Raw genomic sequence first — 7,401 nt, 5'->3', positions numbered from 1 at the left:
GATTATAATGTGGTATTAAAAACAACAAAACATGGAAACCAGAACTGCCATGTGGAACTGCTCTAGCCCCCATATCGGATCTTTTTGGGAAGCCTCCTAGAACCTCAGATACACAAGGAGATATCCCCCCTGTCCTAAAAAAAATGGCTTTTCTTTTTTGGAAAGAGGTAAAAGACATTCAAGCCCCAAACTGTGGACCTGGCCCCTGAGTTGTTTGTTGATTGACTGATCCATATTATTTTAGGACCAAACTGTGGGGGAGAATAAAAGAATCCAAAGCAGGTTTCTGGTGTGCATACCAACTGGACAATCTTCCCAAAGGGTTCTAGGTTTTAGGAGTGAGCTCAAGCCTTGAAATATGTCTCTAGCTACTTGAAATGAGTATTTGCAAGATCAGAAAGCAGTCCTCTGTCGTCCCTGAATTAAGAGGGGTTGGGGAAAGCTCAGAATTCGAGTTAGAAGGTGGCTTCTATACTGGTTAGGACATGGATCTTATGGGCAAGAGTCCTCAGGAGCCACGCCTTAGGACCTCTTGGATCTAGTCATCAGCAGGGTCCCTGTATCCCCCTGTTATTCCTTTAGGTTTTCTTTCACATTTTTACTTATTGGTGTCTTTTCACCCATTTTCTTAATTTTTTTTTTTGTGGGGGGCAGGGCAGGGGAGGCAACAGGTTGAGTAAGATGATCATTCAAGTCCCTCTTGGACCATAAGGTCATTGATTTTTAAGTCAGGGGTATCATGACTCTTTTGTGTCGTGCCCCCCCCCCTTGGGCAGCCCGGGGAAGAAGCCCACGGACCCCTTCTCAGAACAAGGATTTTAAATTATTAGATTTCATTCCGATTACGAAACCTTTTCCCTGGGAAGCCAGAGAGCTCGTTGCCATGGTTACAGGAAGCAGGACAGCCACACAGCTCATGCGTCAGTGTGCATAGAGGTTCTAAACAGGTGATGGATTTTGCTGGGAAGCAGAAGCCGGAATCCCAGGTTAGTTGGAGTCAGTCTTTTTTATCTATTTGATTTCTATTTATTTGGATATCGAGACCTTTATTGGTCTCATAAAAAGAGTCTGTTGGGTAACTCACTGTCTCTGCCAGGAGTTTCAGAGTCCTGTTCTGCATTAGGTAATATTTTTTAATAAGTTTTTATTGATATTTTCTATTTCTTATCTCATCCTAGTTATTCCATGTATCCTTCACCCTTCATTCTTCCAGGGGGCCATCCTATATAAGAAAGAGAATTTTTTTTTCAAGTGAGGAAAAAAAAATGAGCACAATTTTTCACCCCATCGAACATGTCCAAAAACCTGTGTAGTGGGTGCCACCTGTGGCCCTCCCACCTCCCCAAAGGGCTGGCTTGGGAGCGCCTTCTCATATCATTGCCCTCGGGTCCCACTTGAGCTTTCTCGTTTTGCTTCATCATTTGATTTTTTGACGTGTCGTTATTCTTTCCATTGATATGATCGTAGTTACTATGTAGATTGTTTTCTTGTCTCTACTCACTTTACTTTGCATCAGTTCATGGAGATCTTTCCATGCTTCTTTGTATGCATCATATACATCATTTTTTATAGCACAGTGATATAGTATACCATGACATTCGTGTACCACAATTTGTGTGGCCATTCCCAGTCGATGGGCATCTATTGGGTTTGCAATTTATGCTATCACCAAAGAAATGCTTCTGTAAATATTCTGGTGCATCTGGGGATTTTCTTCTTCTTGTTGCCTTCCTCTGGTCTAAACCTCACACTTGAGCCTCTGGTCAAAGGGAACGGACATCTTAGTGAGTAATGTAAATTTTTTTTTTAACGATACCAAAAAATTGTCCCTCTGTGCCTCTGCTCTGTTGGGGTTTTAGCACAAAAGAGTGCTGCATTTTGAGCAGAGGCTTTTTCTGCATCTACTGAAATGATCATGTGTTTGGGATATTTAGGTTTTTAATAGGATTAATTCTGTTGATTGTTTTCTCAGTGTTGAACCATCCTTGCAGCCCTGCTATAAATTGCACTCGGTCATATTGAATAATATCTGTTGGAGAAATTGCTGCAATCTGTCTGGCAGGGTTTGATTTCAAATTCTTGAGTCAATATGCATTAATGATAAGAGCCTATAGCTTATCTTTTGTGTTGTTAATTTCCCTGGTTGAGGTATTTAGGACTATATTTTTCTTATAACAGGATTCTGGATGGGTGCATCCTTTTTCAGTTTTTGAGAATAATTTATGAAGTGTTGGTACTAATTGTTTTTTTTTTAAAGTTTAATAGTATTCTTCTATGAATCCATCAGGATCAGGAGGATCCCCCCCCCCCCCCGTGGTAGTTTCTTTACGGCTAGATCTATTCCCTTTCCTGAGATCAGGTTATTTAAAATCTGTCTGGTCTCCTGAGAATCTGGCTATTTTCGATTTTTGACGGTATCCTCTATTTCTTTTGTGTTCAGATTTGTTAGCATATAACTGTGCAGAAAATATTCTCGTTATCCTTTTTATTTCTTCTGGTTTTGTTGTGTTTGCACCTCGTTCGTCTGCTATTTTGCTGGTTTGATTTTTGGCCGTCTTTTAAATCAGATTACTTAAGGCTTTATCAATTTTATTAGTCATTTCAAAGAACTGGCTTTTAGATTTATTGATCATTTCTATGGAGGTTTTATTCCCAATTTATTTCTCCTCTCATTTTTATTATTTCCTCTTTTGTGCTGATTTTAGATTGCTTTATTTGTCGGCTTTCTAATTTTTAAAAGGCAAGTCTAGTTCATCAGTCCCCTCTTATTCTATTAGGTTAATGCATGTTTGCAGGGATGTGACTGAGTCAGTCTTAATACCAGGAAATGTCTCGAAAGATGTGAGTGCTCATTATCCCTTTGGTCTGGTGCAGTGATTGTCAGCCTTGTGTCCGTGGACTCAGTCCAGTCTCCCTGGTCCATCTGCAAACGTTTTACTAGCAAAAGACATTTATTTCTTACGGTCCCTAATCTGCCTCTTGTCTCCCAAGGGGGTTGTCACTTCAGCTCTAGGTTGCCAGGGGAACGGCGCCTAATCAAAATTTGTTTCTTTGGTGGAAAAAGGTCATCTCGTCACCTCTGTGTGCACATCACTCCCCACGGTTCTGTCCCTTGCTTAGTGGAATCGTCCAGTTCTTATAATTCAGCCTGTGTTTTTGATGAGCAAAAACCCGATTACAATATCCTATTGATGGGTATTGCTTGGTTTTGTCTGTAAAAAAAATCCCAGACATTTGCGACTGGCTCATTCCTGCTGATACAGATGAAGCAGGTTCTGGCCAGCTGCAGGGAGAGGAGAAAAGCTCAGGTTTTGTCTGGAGAGATAATGACTGTTGGGTTCAAATTCGATCCCTCCTTTGGCAGGATCAGACAAGGGTTTCCCAATGCTGCAGCGTACAATTTGTGGGGATGCTTGTTAAATGAATGAATGCATGGAGCCAGAACAGCTTTCTCACATTTGAAAACAAAACATTTTAGAACGAGAAAGAAACTCATTAATATTCTGGGGATGCAAATTTCTCGAAACAAACCACCAGAGGAATTATTTTAAAAAGTTGAAAATGCCAGCTCTGAAAGCTTCACATGTAATCGCTTTCTGGAATTGCTATGAGCTAGAAACCATTTTGACAATTAGAAAATCAGTCACAGACTGGGCTGGTCTCTGGCCCCACTGCTCCTTGATGTCACCTCTTTAACTCAAGAAGAAAGAATAACAATCTCACCAATTAGCTCCAATTTCTACACATTTGATCATAATCCTACCATTTGCAGAACATCTTTCACTGATAATCCCTAATGCTGGCAATTAAATGAGAAAATGAGAATTCAGATCTCCCAACATCAACTCCAAAATATTTATTTATCTATTCATTTTAAAATAATTTTTTTTGTCAAAAAAGACATTTTGGCTACGTATCCCCTCCTGCATCTCCCCCCTTGACAAATGCCACAAGGACTTTCTTTTCTAAAAATAATTTTTATTGATAATTTCTCTTACTTCATAGTTACTGGAAGTATCCCTCTCTCTTCCCCTTCCCAGACAGATATCCCATATAGCAAATAGTTTTTTTAGACAGGGAAAACTCTCTAGGGGTCAATATACAGGAAGAATTCAAAATCATATGCAGGTTTTGAGAATAATTTATGAAATGTGGGGTACTAATTTTTTTTAAAGTTTAATAGTATTCTCCTATGAATTTATCAGGATCAAAAGGTTTTTTTCCCTTTGGTAGTTCCTTTACAGCTAGATCTATTACCTTTCCTGAGACTGGGTTATTTAAAATCAGTCTGGTCTCCTGAGAATCTGGCTATTTTCGATTTTTGAAGGTATCCTCTATTTCTTTTGTGTTCAGTTTTGTTAGCCTATAACTGTGCAGAATCTCCCACCTCCATGAAGAGGTGGATTGAGGATGTCTCCACTTTGGTTGTTGTCCTTTGTGCTCAAAGGCTACCAAACTGACATCTCTACGTCAGGGTCAAGGTATAGCATGTCCGATTTTGGCCGATTGGACCAATACTAGCTTGGAAGGCTCTATCACAGTTGAGGCATGAATAGTCCATGTGAACACATGAGTCCTCTTTATACTTCTCATCAGTCATGTTTCAACTTTATCATTTTGTTACATTTGCTTTTAAATTTTTTTGGCCCGTGGCTGTCCTTTCCATTTATGTTTTCGTTACCATGTACACTATTTTCTTGCCTCTGCTTACTTGACTCTGTCTCAGTCCATATACATCTTCTCTGTACTCATCACACATATTGTATCTTATAGCACATTCAATTGTATTCGTGTGTCATTTGTTTGTTTAGCCATTACCCAATCAATGGGCATTTATTTTGTTTCAAATTCTTGGCTCTTGGAAAATGTGCTATTGTAAATATTTTGTCTTATATGGAAACTTTTTCCTTATCAAAGGCTTCCCTGGGGCATAAGCCCGGTGGTGACTCCTCTGGTTCAAAGACTATGGACATTTTGGCCATTTTATTGCTTAATTCCAAACTGCTTTCCAAAATGGCAGTACCATTTCACAGCTCCACCAACAATATAAGAACGTGCCTATCATTCTACAACTCCTGTGATGTTGACTGTTGCCATTTGGTGTTGTTTTTGCCAATTAGTAGTCTGTCAAGTGAAATCTCTGGCTAGTTTTGATTCGTGGTTTTCTTGTTACTAGTGGTTTGGATCATTATTTCATGTGGTTTTAATATTTTGTGGTTGTGAACTGTTTGTTACTATCTTTTAACGGCATCTCTGTTGGGAACTGGCTATTTGGTCTTGTCTGAAAATGTACAATTCTCTTGGCGATTGATAGCATGGCCTCTCTGGTAAGGCGGTAGATAACATACTTCGTGTTGGACCTCTGCCATAGACTTTGGGTACTACATTGATCAGAGCCCCCCCCAAACTGCAGGCTATCCACAAGGTGATTTTTACAATTCTCTTAGCTGTGCTCACCTCACTCTGAATTAACCCTCACAAGTCTTCCTGATTTTCTCTGACATCATACTCCTCGTCACTTCCCACGGTGCAACAGTCTTTTACACTCACATATCTCCTAATCCACAGAGCTATTTGGGAATTGATGGGCACCCTCTTAAGTCCCCGCTCTTTGTCATAATATCTTTGTGCACGGATTCCTTCCCACTCCATTTGATTTTCCTGGGGAAGTGGGCAGATCAGTAGATATATTCACAGTTTATTGGCTTCTGAGTTATACCTCCAAACCACTTTCTATAATGGGTGAGTGGGTGGGACTAATTCCCAGCTCCACAACAATGTGCCTGTTCTCCCACAGCACCTCCAACAACTGTCACCTTACTTTTCTGTCCTTTTTGCCATTCTGATGGGATATGAGGTAGAATGGGCAGAGCTACTCCAGTGATACACAATCCATTTTCAACCGACTTCTTCATTGTGTAATCTTTTATGTATATTCTCATTCAGACTTAGAGGCATTATGGAATACTAGCCTTGAAGGCATGAGGAGTTGGATTTAAATCACACCTGTAACAGACACATTTTGTCTGTGTCAAATACTGGGTTTGGAACCTGGGCAAGTCATTTAACTACTAAGTCCTCTAGGTAACTGTAAAAAGTCCTCTAGGTAACTGTAAAACTATAAGTTATAGAGAAGGTGCTTACTTATATTTTAGAGTTTCCTTGCTTAGATGTTTTCTTTGCCAAAGAAATTCTGGGTCCAGTACTTATCCTGTGCATTTGGAAATTATTATGGTCCACAGTACAATGTGCTGGTGTGAGTCTATTTTTTTTTTGTCAAAATGGTTTCCAGAATTCCCAGAAGTTCCTACACTCGCACTGATTTCTTTTTTTTTTTTAGACTAAGTTTTTATTTAAGTATTTTTTAATATCATTTCCCCCAGAATCCCTCCCTGTCTCAGAGCCATCTCCTGAAGCAACTAGTATTTTTTTAAGACAAAATAAAACAGAAGAGGAAGAAATGGGCGTAACTGACCAACATATCAGAATGGTCTGAAAATATGTGGACCTCCCACCTCTGCAAAGAGGGATGAGGAGAGGCTTGCTGCATCTTCTCATGTCTTGTCTTGTATAATTCTGTGAGAGTGATGTTGCTTTTTCCATTTACATTGTGGTAGTAGTCATTGTTTAGAGTTTTCTTGGCTCTGCTAATTTCACTCTGGATCAATGAATAGAGATCCTTCCATGGTTTTTGGTGTCCATCACATTCATCACTTCTTATAGCACTATAATATTCCTTTACATTTTGGTACTACAATTGATTTAGCCATCCCTTGACTGATGGGCATGTAATTTGTTTCCAACTCTTTACTCTCACAAAAAGCCCTACTTATATTGTGGTATATTGGTTTTTCTTATCAATGGTTTCCTTGGATTACAAGCCTAATGATGGAATTGCTTGATCAAAGTGTTTGGACATTTTAATCACTTTATTTGAATCATTCCAAATTCTTTCCACGATGATTATATGGAGTCACAGCTCCATCAACAAGACACTAGTGTGCCTGTCATTCCATGACCCCTTAGACTTGATTACCATCTTTTGTCATTTTTGCTTATTTTCAGGGTGCTAGGTGAAACTCTGAAATCATTTTGATTTTCACTTCTCCTGTTATTAGTGATTTGAATTCATTTTTTATGAGGCGGCTAATAGTTTTCAATTCTTCTTTTGAAAACTCTTTGTTCAAAATTTGGAACACAAGGTTTTGCAAAGGTCAAGTTGAAAAATTTCCCATGTATATGTTTTGTAAATAAAGAGCTTCAGTTTTAAAAAAATCAAAAAAAAAGAAAGAAAGAAAACTGTTTGTTCGGATCCTTTAACTACATATCTGTTGGGGAATGGCTTTTGTTCATATATGTATAGTGGTGTGTATGAATATATGTGTGTATAGACATATACAT

General features: G+C 39.0%; 1 protein-coding gene across 1 annotated transcript in view; it reads left to right on the top strand.

Annotated features, from left to right (window-relative positions):
- Nucleotides 1–893: 893 nt before the first annotated feature.
- LOC127543200 (melanoma-associated antigen B10-like) overlaps nucleotides 894–7,401 on the top strand; it is a 47,261-nt gene continuing 40,753 nt past the window's right edge. The window contains exon 1 of the mRNA XM_051969219.1: nucleotides 894–986. The gene's annotated coding sequence lies outside the window, so the exon portion shown is untranslated. The remainder of the gene's footprint in view (nucleotides 987–7,401) is intronic.

This window comes from Antechinus flavipes, chromosome X, assembly GCF_016432865.1.
Source record: "Antechinus flavipes isolate AdamAnt ecotype Samford, QLD, Australia chromosome X, AdamAnt_v2, whole genome shotgun sequence".
NCBI classification, from domain to species: Eukaryota; Metazoa; Chordata; class Mammalia; order Dasyuromorphia; family Dasyuridae; genus Antechinus; species Antechinus flavipes.
The sequence above is the reverse complement of the archived record's forward strand: the minus strand, read 5'-3'. Positions and strand labels throughout refer to the sequence as shown.